The sequence below is a fragment of the Armigeres subalbatus genome, chromosome 3, assembly GCF_024139115.2.
Source record: "Armigeres subalbatus isolate Guangzhou_Male chromosome 3, GZ_Asu_2, whole genome shotgun sequence".
NCBI lineage: Eukaryota > Metazoa > Arthropoda > Insecta > Diptera > Culicidae > Armigeres > Armigeres subalbatus.
The window spans coordinates 321,613,023-321,627,693 of record NC_085141.1 but is presented as its reverse complement, the minus strand read 5'-3'; the positions used below and the strand labels follow the sequence as shown (position 1 = coordinate 321,627,693).

The 14,671-nt window shown below is 38.2% G+C and overlaps 1 protein-coding gene across 6 annotated transcripts in view; it reads right to left on the bottom strand.

Annotated features, from left to right (window-relative positions):
- Nucleotides 1-13,693, bottom strand: part of LOC134225461 (beta-arrestin-1) — a 295,165-nt gene extending 281,472 nt beyond the window's left edge. Inside the window, exon 1 of one of the 6 annotated variants that reach the window (XM_062705551.1) lies at nt 13,423-13,693. The gene's annotated coding sequence lies outside the window, so the exon portion shown is untranslated. Of the gene's footprint in view, nt 1-11,954; nt 12,066-13,422 lie in introns of those variants that run through there. The other 5 variants (XM_062705549.1, XM_062705550.1, XM_062705554.1 and 2 more) reach the window with 5 other exon arrangements.
- Nucleotides 13,694-14,671: the final 978 nt, after the last annotated feature.

The window sequence follows — 14,671 nt, the reverse complement described above, 5'->3', positions numbered from 1 at the left end:
GGGCAAGCAGAGAGGTTGGTGCGAACGGTCAAAGACGTACTAAAAACATTCTTATTAGATCCTGATTTTCACACTTGGATTTGGAAGACCAACTACACTTATTCCTAATTAACTATAGGAACAATAGTTTGACGATGGAGGGTAATTGCCCTACACAAATGATCTTTAAATATAAACCAAAGATAATCTTAGATTTAATAAACCCTAAAATGCAGTACAAAAACTTTTTATGCTCCGATGTTATTCAGGGCAAACAAAATGATATGCAACAACAACCATTTCCCATGCATGATGAAATTCTGGTAAAAGGTGACAGGTACATTACTAGAAATGTATTAGATCCTTTTGAGAATCTGACAGAAGGAGATGAGTTATGGTATAAAAACCATAACCCACACCATACGGCTAAATGGCTTAAAGCAAGCTTTATTAAAAGGCGCTCTCTTAACTTATTTCAGATTCTAATTGGAAACGCGTTAACCATGGCCCATCGAAATCAACTACGTTTGAGTAAGGAACGAAACCCTCTCGACGGTCCAATAATACAATGGAGCAGGCAACAGCCGCAGCAAGCGAGAAGTCCCAGTTGTGACGAATTTCATGGATTTACGGAAGCAGAATTGAAAAGAGGAAAGAAGCGTAAATACGCTGTGGAGGGTAATGAAATGCCTGTAGGCTCACCGATCAGGCGATCGAAAAGGTTGAAAAGGACGAGAAAGATAGATGATAATTTTGTATACTCAAGTTAAAATAATGTGAAATTGATCACGTTCGAATTAATTATAATTTTAATAATGTACCCTTGAATTAAAAATAATTTTGAAATTTACTAAAATACAGTTATAAGAATCTTTCTAAATGGGAAGAGCTGAAGTATATAGATTTAGTGTGTGGGCGAAAGCTCAGTCGATTATCGGGCGAAACCCGTTAAACGGTAGAAATATAATACCATACGTATGTGTAGAAGCTGTAACGACGAGAATAAAAATGAGATGAGTTAGTTCATTTGGAGACGTCAAAGCAATCAGTAGTTTATTTTATTTCCTCCTACCGAACAGTTCTTTAAATTATAATAATATCATTCACAGTTGCTAAGAGGGAACCCATTATTGAAAGAGATGATAATATGGGATTTTATTGCATGACAATCTGAAACGGATTACGTTTGTTATCATACGTTTGTTATACATTGATTATATAATAAATCGACATAATTAACTATTTTGCGTTGCGTTTTCCAATTAAATGACGCGAACGTTTCCAATACAAAACAGTATATACGTCAACTTGTGGATGTTAAATTGGGTCGCTTCCACCTCATCAGCCACGAGACTGTTCTCGTTACCCGAAAACCCTCATAGACAAGCGAATTTGCGTGACTCAGAAGGTATGAGAAACATTTCGAGGAAGGCTAAAAAAGTTAGCTTCTTTGCTGCGTACAACCATAAATTTGTCTAACGATGCCCCCGATAACTCACTCACAGAAATAGCTGTGGCCGCTTATAATTCAGAATGCGATGATAACTTTTGTTTTCTTCTGAGAAAATCCAGTCACCGTTCTCCATTTTAATAAGAAAAATAGATACCATAAATGCGGAGGTGATAAGCTGCAATTATTTTCTTCAAGTCGTGTCAAGTACAAAAGACACTGGAGTGGACCTTTTTTCTGTTCGGGTGTGCCACTGCGACCAGTTATTAGAACTATTGTAGTGTTGCCCGTATCCTTAGTGTTTAAGTACATGTCGATTTACTCCATTACTATTGAGAAGCAATGCAGTATTTGTTTCAAAACAGTTGTTGTTTTGCTTTCTCAAGAGCACCATGACAAGGTCCCGCTATTTAGAGAGCATCACAGAGAGCAATCCCATTGAAGGCGCGCCCCTTATTAATAAGAAATCAACACAATCTTGAGAAAACAGAACAGTAATACTGTTTTTGGCTATGCATCGGAGCCCTAGCCACATCCTTGTATCGCTTCTAGAATATCACCAGTAAAACGCTGAAAACGTAAAACGCTAAATCCCGCTTTGTCTATAAGACCAGAAGGACTGGACCTTACTGTTAAGGTATAACATATATTTGGACCAATTTGCGATTTGGGCGTAACTTATTAGAAAACAATCATTGCTTTATGGATTCCGTAGAATGCAACCCTTCTTCTACAAACTAATTTCTTTGTCTGATGGAGGAAAATTATTCTGTCGGATACATTCCATGGTTTTCTCACATTCCATGCTTGTTTTAGCAGGAATTATCTCAGCAATTCCATCTACGATTTGTGCACAGTTCTTCTTCTTCTTCTTATTGGCATTACATCCCCACACTGGGACAGAGCCGCCTCGCAGCTTAGTGTTCATTAAGCACTTCCACAGTTATTACCTGCGAGGTTTCTAAGCCAGGTTACCATTTTTGCATTCGTATATCATGAGGCTAGCACGATGATACTTTTATGCCCAGGGAAGTCGAGACAATTTCCAATCCGAAAATTGCCTAGACCGGCACCGGGAATCGAACCCAGCCACCCTCAGCATGGTCTTGCTTTGTAGCCGCGTGTCTTACCGCACGGCTAAGGAGAGCCCCAGTATCATGCCAACTAATTACATATCCAGGACTATTTCATACAGAAAACATAAATTATGATTATATACATGCAGGTAGACACATTCTGTGACTCAATGCTTCATTCGGTGTGAAGAATATAATACATTTTTTTTAATATCATATATTTCAGATTTCACAAATCCTTTCACATTACAGTTGTACATATCTACACTGTTGTTTCATAAGGGCGAATGTCGCAAACGTAAACAATGCCTTTTCCTGCAAATTCTTCAACAACTAGGACCGCTCCCAGCCAACAAGTATTTGGAACTGGTGGAGTTCCGCGCCTTCTATCAAACGGAAGTGGAAAATACCGCCAGAAGTCTCTAATCTTCCTGAAATCAGCAGACGAAGTCAATGTTTACGTTTGCGACTTTCGCCCTTATGAAACAGCAATGTCGATATATCCCACTTATTAATAATACTTTGGGTAATTTCTTATTACTGTTTTCTTCATATAAGTTTATATCTCATGGTCTAGCACAGTGATCCCCAAAGTGCGGCCCGCGGGCCGCATGCGGCCCTCCAAGCCTTTTCCTGCGGCCCGCGAAGGACTTCAGAAAATATACTTTATGTGGCCCATTGATCAGCATTTCTTTTATTTTCTTTTATTGAGAGGGAAAAGCCAGCGGGAGTGGAGTTAAGAATGAATTTCACTCCTTCTCCCGTAGGCATAAAACCTCTTGTTTTTTTCATATCAACAGCTTACAAACCAAATGATACATTCTTGGTGTTTTTTTTTTTAAACTAACTTAACTTTAACGATACAATATTGGAACATTTTCACTACGACTAACATAACAAAAAACTTGACTTACATAGTATTGGACAAATATCGACAATATTTTTTTTTCAATGCAGAACGCGATAATGCGTTACATAATAAGAAAATATTTCCATCGTAATCATTTGTTTGTTGTACTATGGGAACCTGTCTAGTTCACATCATTATTGATGTTGAAATTTATAATGAAATTTTCAATTAATTTTATCACTTCTTAAATGTTGTGTAGGTCAACAACAAACACACTACACTACTCCGGGTTATGATGATAGCATACATGTAGATTTTCTTAAATCTAAACTTGTTTACCGGGGAGTTTCATGTAAAAATACTGTTATCATTTATTGCTCCGTAGCAGGAATACTTTCAATCTTCGAAATAAGTTGGTATTGGGAAAACATTCAACTGATAAATTGCTGAATGATTCACTCCAAAAAAAAATCGTTGACATGAAAACACGGTAAATAGTTCGGAGAGCAGATTTACACGATTTCCATTCAACACTGCTGGCAGGTTCAACTGGTTTCAAAAAAACGTATGAAACATGTTGTCGTTTTTTTTTGCCACAAAAAGTTGAAGTTAACATTAATCCTCGTGCTGATGATGATGATGGTTTGTTTTTGAGGGATATTAACTCAGGCGGTCATTCATCCCTAATAATCCTCGTGCGTAAAATTATAAAGTCATAATCTTAAAATCGGTCAACATATGTTTTTATGGAAAAGTAGCTTAGAATAATTTGTACCTACTGATCTAATGTTTCTGTTGCTGCGAAAAGAATTTTCTTTTCTTAAGTCTGCTACCACAAAAACAACTAAAAGTCAGCTACGCGATGAAATTTGTAGAATAAAATGTCTTTTCAAGAATGTTATTCGTAAAATATTGACAAAAAAAAAGATTTTTATGCCAATTTTAATGCCAAGAATGAGAAGAGAAAATTAAATATGGAATAAAAATTGAATGTTGCAAATATACTGCGGCCCGCTTCAACAGTTGAAACTTATTGTGCGGCCCTTGATAGTCAGCATGCTGGAGACCACTGGTCTAGCATGCTTCCTGCCTGGAAGTAGGCAGCGATCCTCCAAGGCTGTATTTTTCGGAGTTTCCGGGCCATATTGTGTTTGCATCGATTTTTAGGATACAGGAGATATCGGTAAAATATTTTTAGCGTGTTTTGCGGAAATGAACGATAAGTTATCTTTATTGCTTATGGTCTTGGCTATGAAACCGACCGGCTAGCAGTGGTCCGTAATCGACTCCCCATTTTATTGCATTCTACTTTTTTTCCGCATGGTTTGAAAGGGGGAAAAGAGAGTGCACGAATTTCTAAATAATTTCGTGATAGATTATTTGCTGAGATGCGACAAAAAGGGGAATAATAATTTTATCTAGCTAGGGTAAGACGATATAATAAGCCCCCTCTAAGGCAGAACTTTAATAACTTATTACATACTTTTCAACACAATTTCTGCAAACTCTGTGTTGTTTGGTAGATCAAAAAGCCGTAAATGCATTGCCTGTGAGTTATTATATGAGTTATTATCAAAATATTACAGAAAACACGTAGTGAAGTTTTTTTTTGTTATGTTATGAAAAATTGGGTTCCATAAAAGCCAGGGAAAAACGCCCCACCACAATGGGTACCATACCGAAAACGTTTATTAGTATTTTAACCACCTCATAATAATTCTTTTTTTATCTTACATCTAAACATATAACATTGAATCAACAAATTTACGCCACAATACACGGTTCCAGGCCGCACCTCTCCATCCTCGTTTGCGCCCCAAGCTCGCCGAGTTGTTCTATACTAGTCAGCAAACAAACATTGAATGTAACATCAAATCTGTAACTTTTTGAACTTTGCAATTATTTTCATAATGGAATACAAAAATACTTCCACATTCACATAGAATTAAGGATATTTAAAGGAACCAACTGATTTAGTTAGTTTTAATTTTCTAGAAATATCACTGGGGCGTTTTGACCCAACATCAACTCCGTGAACGTAATCGTTATTCGTGCAATTCACTCGTGAGCGCGTTTGAATCCAAAGCCCCTGGTGTTGACCAACTACCAGAAGAATTATTTAAGCACGGTTGTGAGGCACTGGCTAAAGCGCTGGGTTATTACCAAGATTTGGGAGGAAAAAACAAAAAGGGCGATAAGCTGGATTGTAGCAACTACCGCGCAATCACATTGCTGAACGCCGCCTACAAGGTACTCTTCCAAATTTTATGCCGTCGACTAACACCAACTGCAAGAGAGTTCGTGGGGCAGTACCAGGCAAGATTTATTGGCGAACGAACCACGGACCAGGTGTTCGCCATTCGCCAAGTACTGCAGAAATATCGCGAATACAGCGTGCCCACACATCATCTATTCATCGACTTCAAAGTCGCATATGATACAATCGATCGGGACCATCTATGGCAGCTAATGCACGAACACGGATTTCCAGATAAACTGACACAGTTGATCAAAGCGACGATGGACCAGGTGATATGCGTAGTTCGAGTTTCAGGGGCATTCTCGAGTCCCTTCGAAACCCGCAGAGGGTTACGGCAAGGTGATGGTCTTTCGTGTCTGCTATTCAACATCCCTTTGGAAGGGGTAATACGAAAAGCAGAGATTAACACGAGTGGTACAATTTTCAATAAGCCCGTCCAGCTATTTGGCTTCGCTGACGACATAGATATTATGGCACGTAACTTTGAGACGATGGAGGAAGCCTACATCAAACTGAAGAGGGAAGCTAAGCGGATCCGACTAGTCATCAACACGTCGAGGACGAAGTACATGATAGGAAGGGGTTCAACAGAAGACAATGTGAGCCGCCCACCTCGAGTTTGCATCGGTGGTGACGAAATAGAGGTGATAGAAGAATTTGTGTACTTGGGCTCACTGGTGACTGCCGAAATTGAAACCAGCAGAGAAATTCGGAGACACATAGTGGCTGGAAATCGTACATACTTTGGACTCCGCAAGACGCTCCGATCGAATAGAGTTCGCCGCCGTACCAAACTGACAATCTACAAAACGTTCATTAGACCGGTAGTCCTCTACGGACACGAGACCTGGACGATGCTCGTGGAGGATAAACGCGCACTTGGAGTTTTCGAAAGGAAAGTGCTGCGTACCATCTATGGTGGGGTGCAGATGGCGGACGGTACGTTCTTCTTCTTCTTCTTATTGGCATTACATCCCCACACTGGGACAGAGTCGCCTTGCAGCTTAATGTTCATTAAGCACTTCCACAGCTATTATCTGCGAGGTTTCTAAGCCAGGTTACCATTTTTGCATTCGTATATCATGAGGCTCGCACGATGATACTTTTATGCCCAGGGAAATCCAATCCGAAAATTGCCTAGACCGGCACCGGAAATCGAATCCAGCCACCCTCAGTATGGTCTTGCTTTGTAGCCACGCGTCTTACCGCACGGCTAAGGAGGGCCCGGTACGTGAAGGAGGCGAAAACACGAGTTGCATGAGCGGCTTGGAGAACTATCCATCGTTCACACCGCGAAAATCGGACGACTGCGGTGGGCCGGGCACGTAGCCAGAATGTCGGACAGTAACCCGGTGAAAATGGTTCTCCTTCCGGTTCACCTTCCGAATAGAGAAGACTCTTATATACCGCACAGGCCACTTCGGCCTTAGTCTGAATAAATAAATAATAAGATGAATTATTCAACTTCCTATCAGTTTATAATGTACACATTGCTATTATAACTGAAACATATTTAAAACCTGGTTTTTTTGAAGATTGTTCTGCGGGATATTATACTATTCAATATCCCAATGGACCAACTTGTTTTTCTTCCAATCGATATGCTTCTACAATTGATTTAGTTTTAACGGATTCAAGTCAGCTGTGTGGCCAATTGGTAACTCATGCTGGCTTTGACTCTGATCACCTTCCTGTGACGTTTGAAATCTCACAAGAAGCCATTAACAATCCAATCAGCTATACTTTTAATTATCATAGAGCTACATGGGGTTTATATAAAACGTATATCGATAGGAATTTTGATGTTGATATTCCTCTCGATACTAAAAGTGATATTGATAATGCTCTCGTATCTTTAACAAATTTAATTGTCGAAGCCAGAGGCATTACAATTCCTAAATGTGAAATTAAATTCAACTCCATTGTTATGGACGATGCTCCAACTATTTCAAAGCTTCGAGCCTCCAGTTGTTTGAGAAGATCATCAACGATTAAAGACAACAATAGAGGTGATAGTACGCCTCCTCGGGGACACCCTTTTACTACTCTTACACTAATTGATGAGCTTCCAAGGTTAGCTGATATTTCTCTTTTTGATAACATCTCGCCAATCCAGTCAACAATGCATGCATCGTAACCTCGTTTCAACATAGCATTCTTCATTGAACTGTGAGATGTGTTATCGAATGCTCCTTCTGAATGCTCCTCCTTTTGCTTCAAAAGATCTTTCCTTTCCAATTTTGTAACTAGCTTGTGAAGCGCTGTTACTGAAGATTTGCCCTCCTGATATGCAAACTGATTTTTGCTTAGAGGAGTTTTCGTTAGATAAGATGATTTTATATACTTTTATATACTTATATACTTCCATTATTTTTAGTATAACGGACGATAAGCTGACTGGTCTGAAGGATTTTTGGCATGATTTTTTTTTCTTATTGGCTTTTGGGACAAATGTAACCCACACTTCTCTCCATGCAGTCGGTATATAGCCTAATATTAAGCTTGATCGGAATACCTTAGTTAGTATGGGTGTTAAGATTGCTTTTCCCTTCTGCAGTAGTACAGGAAAGATTCCATCCCGACCTGGCGCTTTGAAACGTTCAAAATAAATCAATATTGTTCATTCAACTTTCTGTTCTGTAAATATTTTATTGGCCAGAGCGCCAGCATTGCTCCTGGTGTAATTCATCCCAGTGACTTTATTCGTTTGTTGAATATCTCTCCTGGCTTCATTTACACTAGTTTGCATAACAGATTCATTCTGGTCTTCATGTGAGTTAATAATAGAACACGGGAAGTGTGTTTGCATCATCACTTCTAATGTTTCATAACCTGTTTTGGTAAAAGACCCGTTGTCTTTTTTAATAGTCCCAAGACCATTTGTATGCTCTTTAGCAAGGACTTTCTGCAATCTAGCAGCTACTGAAGTACTTTAAATGTTTTCACAAGTGTGACTTCGGTTTATCCTTTTTGATCTTAGTATACTTAGTATATGAGAAAGACAAAACATTTCGCTATTCTGAGAAATACCAACTTTGAAAATATTGTCTGTTAGTTGGATCCCAGTTCGAGATTCTTTTGGAAATTAACGAAAATTCTTTTAAAAAAACTTTAAAAACCAATTCCAGCCCTTAAACAGGGAAATAAAATTTTATTAACAAATTGTGAAAAGGCACAAAAACTTGCTCAGAAGTTTGAGAGTGCCCATAATCGCAGTCTAGGTCTCACAAGTCCAATTGATAATCAGGCTACACGGAGCTTCGAAGACATTCTCAATCAAAATAATGTTTTTGTCCCTCCGTTGGGAAAATATTTGGATGAAATGGGATCTATTACTAGAAAATTTAAAAATATGAAAGCCCCGAGTGATGATGGTATTACTTATCAAAAAACTTCCTGAGAGCTCTTTATCCTTTTTGGTTAATTTATTTAACACATGTTTTCAATTGACATACTTTGACATACTGACATACACACATGTTTTCATATTGACATACTAAATGAAAAAACGCCAAAGTTGTTCCAATTTTGAAGCCGGACAAATATCCATCTGAGGCTTCTAGTTATCACCCAATTAGTTTGCTTTCTTCAACACATCTGAAGGATATTCGACTGGAGTTGCTCTTCTTGATATAGAGAAAGCATTTGACAGTGTTTGGCATGAAGGTTTGATTGTAAAATTGATGAATTTTAATTTTCCTCTGTACATTATTAAACTGATCCAAAATTATTTATCAGATCGCTCACTGCAGGTAAACTATCAGAATTCTAAATCTGATAGATTACCTGTAAGGGCTGGTGTCCCCCAATGCAGCATACTGGGACCCATATTGTATAACATTTTTACTTCTGACTTACCTGATTTACCACCAGGGTGTCAAAAATCTTTGTTTGCAGATGACACTGGCCTTTCAGTCAAAGGGTGAAGCCTTCGTGTCAATTGTAGTAGATTGCAAAAAAAGTTTGGATATTTTCTCCACTTACTTGCAAAAATGGAAAATTTCCCCGAATGCTTCCAAAAACTTAGCTTATAATTTTCCCACATAGGCCGAAAGCTTCTTGTTTGAAACCTTCTAGCAGACATATTGTCACTATGAATGGGGTTCCAATTAATTGGTTTAGCGAAGCTAAATATTTATGACTTCTGCTAGACCAAAAATTAACTTTTAAAAGTCACATTGAAGGCATTCAAGTCAAATGTAACAAATATATCAAGTGTCTATATCCACTTATAAACAGAAAATCAAAACTTTGTTTTAAGAACACACTTCTTATTTACAAAAAATTTTTAGACCAGCCATGTTGTATGCTGTGCCAATATGGACTAATTGCTGCAATACCAGAAAGTGTCTTCTTTCTTTCAGAGGATTCAAAATAAAATTTTGAAAATGATTCTGATGTTGCCTGCGTGTATAAATAGTACCAATGAGCTTCATAGAATTTCTAACATTGAGACATTGCAACAAATGTCCAATAAAATTATTTCCAATTTTAGACAAAATTCGTTGCTATCTTCTATTGCAACGATTAGCTCCTTGTACCCTTAGTATAAATTAGGTTAAATTTAGTTTAAGTTTAAAACATTGTAGTTCCTACATGGTTCATTTCAACCCGAGGAAAAAATTCCAAACTGCCAGAGGCAAAATCAAAATGTATCATAGCAAATAAGGATGATAGTGTTAAGAAAACACGGGAAACCTAGTCTAAGAGATGAATGCATTAGTTAGACAATTAATGATAAGTTTTGCGACATAATTTCATTTGTTTTTTTTGTTATTTCCCTCCCCCTTTCTTATCGAAAGACTAACAGGACAAAAGAAGGAATTCATATTTGTTCCGGCCTAAACACTTATTGACAATTGCTCATATAAATTTAAGATAAATCGCAGACCTTGCCTTATCTCCGAACCGGGCTGGACTGCTAGCAGACAACAATAATCGAATATTACTCTTATCGACATTTCTAGTCACTTATCGCTATCTCAGAAAACAAAAGGCTAAAGTGAAATAATGGGGATTCCCATTTTTTAGTAACAGGCTACGTAAGGGATTTTGTTTGTTTATTTGAATACAATTCATGAATAATCCAGGCATTATTTATTTTTATCTTACTATGCCACACGCCCATGACATCGAAAAGCACGCCTCGGATAGTATTGATGCAAGCAAGCTCGGAAGGACCAATATCTCAGATTATATATGTCTAATTCAATATTCAGTCTATTACATTTAGTAACGTAGATTGAACGTATGACGGTGCTTAAATTACGTTTAATAACAAATAGGGGCCCTAAGGGGCCCTGCTTAGCCGTGAGGTAAGATGCGCGGCTACAAAGCAAGACCATGCTGAGGGTGGCTGGGTTCGATTCCCGGTGCCGGTCTAGGCAATTTTCGGATTGGAAATTGTCTCGACTTCCTTGGGCATAAAAAGTATCATCGTGTTAGCCTCATGATATACGAATGCAAAAATGGTAACCTGGCTTAGAAACCTCGCAGTTAACAACTGTGGAAATGCTTAATGAACACTAAGCTGCGAGGCGGCTCTGTCCCAGTGTGGGGATGTAATGTCAAGGAGAAGAAGAAGAACAAATAGATAATAATAGCTGAATTTGAATTCAAATTGAAATATTATACCTATTTTAAACAAAGCATGATCATAGATCATTAAGTAAATATGAAAATTCCGTAGATGAGTTATGGGTAATCCTGCTGTTCTACCCAGAGAGTATTAATATAAGAACTTTACATTCTAAAGAATGCAAACAAATACTTACCTTTAATTTGCATTTTAGAACGTTCTTCTGTTTGCAATAACTCTTCGGCTTGCATCAGTTCAGTGATACGCTTATCGATCACATTCATAAAACATGGATGACGGCACACGAAACGTAAACGGCATACATTAGGAGGCTACCACAGTGTATAAGATTCTTCAAACGCGCAGCAGATAGGTACATTATGAAGTGACGTCGAATACGAGAATATGATGGATGGCAAAATTTATTGAATTAAAAAAAAATACACCAACCAAACGCAACGTAAAACGACGGAATGAGATTGCGTATCCGTGCGAGCCAAACTGAATGCCATTTTATTATTATTATTCAACACCAACGACTACCGGTGGAACGGGAACGTAAAAAAAATGACGACAATGGCCAACAGCAACCGAAATGGGAATGGGAGGCATGTTCTCTAAGAAATACTCAGCGCGCACTCGAAAGTAATTTTCTTCTTCGCTGGCGGAACGACATCGTCATTCTGCTGGCACTGGCATGGACAGCGGTAATTTCGTATTTCTCGGAACGGAGCTGGAATCATCACTTAGGAATAAATTACCATCAACACTTTGCCCTTGCATCCACTATCCGTGTTTCACATATGATAATATTAACTAGTTAGTTATTCACTTACATATTTTGTCACTACTTTACAGAATATTAGAGTCTTTTTCATTAAATCAGTGCAAATCTAATTCGATTGAGTATGAATATCAATTCCAGTCATGAACAAAATCTCACATCGTCATCTGAAAATCACCGTAATGATTTTGACAGCGAACTTGTTCACTTTTGACAGTACCGACTACGGGTTGTGTTCCCTTGATGGAGAAGAATGCAACAAAAACAAAACAAACCTTTACTAAATTCACGCACACCACTTTGGCGACCGTATACTCGGAGTGCTGTTGTTTTCTTTGCTATCCGGAACAACCTGAATATCCACTACCAGCAAGATTTGGGATAGTCGAGGATGACTCACACACGATTGCACCGAAAGCTCTCTTGCTCGTTCGTCCGGTACGCAGTGGTTTCAAAAGGAAACATATGTAACAATTCCAGTCCATACAAAGGAATTTGGGGGGAGGAGTGTGGCGTTACTTTTCCTGAATAAATGCATAAAAGAAATTTATGTAAATGTACACGCGAAGTAATTTGAAACTATCAACATGCGTAATGATTGCAACAAAATATAATATTGCTGTTAACGTTTTGTGTTGTTTTTGACGCAGTGAATGTTTGATGTATCGCAAGAATTATGTGTCGGTTTGTACAGTTTGCCGTGCTGTCTGTGTTGCCAAATTGATCAATTTATATTCGCCAGACTATAGTGAAGTCTACACACATAAACTATTGCTCATTGATGACCACTAGGAATCAACTAATAAATTTTGATTTGAGTGAGTCGGGACTGATCAGCCTTGCCCTAAACCGGTTCCGAGTGTTACCTTATTCAATGTTACCGTTTTTAACCCGGAAGCAAATTACCGCTTACATTGTAAACAATCACACATAAATTAATAATAGCTTTAAGTCCATATATCTTACCTTATTGATAATGATGTTCCAATGAACTATTCGAACTAACAGTTACTCTGTAACAACATGTGCCAACCAACGAGAAATTCCCAATACAAGTTGACGGTCAATTTTTATTTAAACAATCTATAGTTTTCTTCACAGACACTAACACTAGTTTTAGGAATTTCACTGAGAATTTAGATAATTTGTTTTAATATTAATCGAGCATGGTAATAATTTTTAATTAGTAAAAACTGGTATTTTCGTCAATACAATCGTTATTATTGACCACTGTGCTATAGAGGAAATGTGTTGGTTTTTTGCGTCAAGCGCCACTGGCACTAATTCTTCTGTCTACCATTTATTGCTTCTTTCCACACCGTTTCAGCAAAATATGCAACAAAAAAATCACAAAATCCATAAATTTGCATCACTTTATTCTTAATAACCCGTTTCAAACATATTCTGCTTATCAGATACTTTATCAGCCACTGCCCTTCACGCACGGAACAAACCTTGCTCGGAAAACTTTCCTTCCCTAACTCGCGGTTGATAATCACCTCGACAGAAAATGCAAATACACGCGGAACCGGTGCGGAAATCACGACCAAATTTCGTTCCCGAAACTAGTGAAAGCAGGATCGTTAGGTTTCCGACCAACTGACGGCCAAATCCACTCGAGTGAAGTTCAAGTTTTTCAGACAACTACGCGAGAAACACGAAGCACAAGGACAATCCAGACAAGTCTTGTGACGGTCTGACTGAATCTGAATGGCCGAGCTGCGACGACGATGCGACGGACTTCTGCGCTGACGGTTGTCATTGTTTGTGTTGGTGTGGTCGATGATTTTTGTTTGCGTGAGGAGTTGGAAAACTGGGAAAACATGATTTACGAAGCTTTCAACTGGAGCCAGGCGGTTTTTCCGAGAGCTTTTCGACGAGGGGCCTGCTGATTGAGCATAATCAATTTTGGTTAGGGTGATCCTCACAGGAAAAATAGAGTAGCTAAAAAAAGTTTAAAGAACTCAACTTTGAGTACGAAGTTCAAATTGTTAACTCAAAAGTAGGTAGTTTTCCCACTCTCCCTCATGAGTAATATTAAAAACAAAGAGAGCTGCATCAACTCAACGTGTGCTGTTCCCTGGAAGAAGCCAAATTGGAATTGTTTTCACCATCTGCATTGCTGTTATTATTATTCTTATGAATTATGCAATACGATTACAATTTATATTATAATCGGTTTAAAATATGATTGTAAGTTTATCTAGAACGAATACTGTGCAACATTTTAAATCTACGGCATCATATGCAATTATTTCACAATATATTGTTTCTTTACAATTTCTTATAATCCATGTTTTATTTTCAAGGGTAATCAAGCCCCTCCTGGGTCCTCCTTAGCCTTGCGGTAAGATGCGCGGCTACAAAGCAAGACCATGCTGAGGGTGGCTGGGTTCGATTCCCGGTGCCGGTCAGGCAATTTTCGGATTGTAAATTGTCTCGACTTCCCTGGGCATAAAAATATCATCGTGTTAGCCTCATGATATACGGATGCAAAAATGGTTTTTATTTAGATGGGATGAATACTCGTTTGCAGAAGCCAGTGTTTCTGTTTGGGCACAGATTTGCAGATTTGCAACACTAAAACGGTAAAAATCTACAATCTACACAATATTTATTCGATTTCCTAATGAATAAATTATTACTACTTGATTACTCCCCAGTCTAACGGTCCGAAGCAAAAGATGCGGCCTA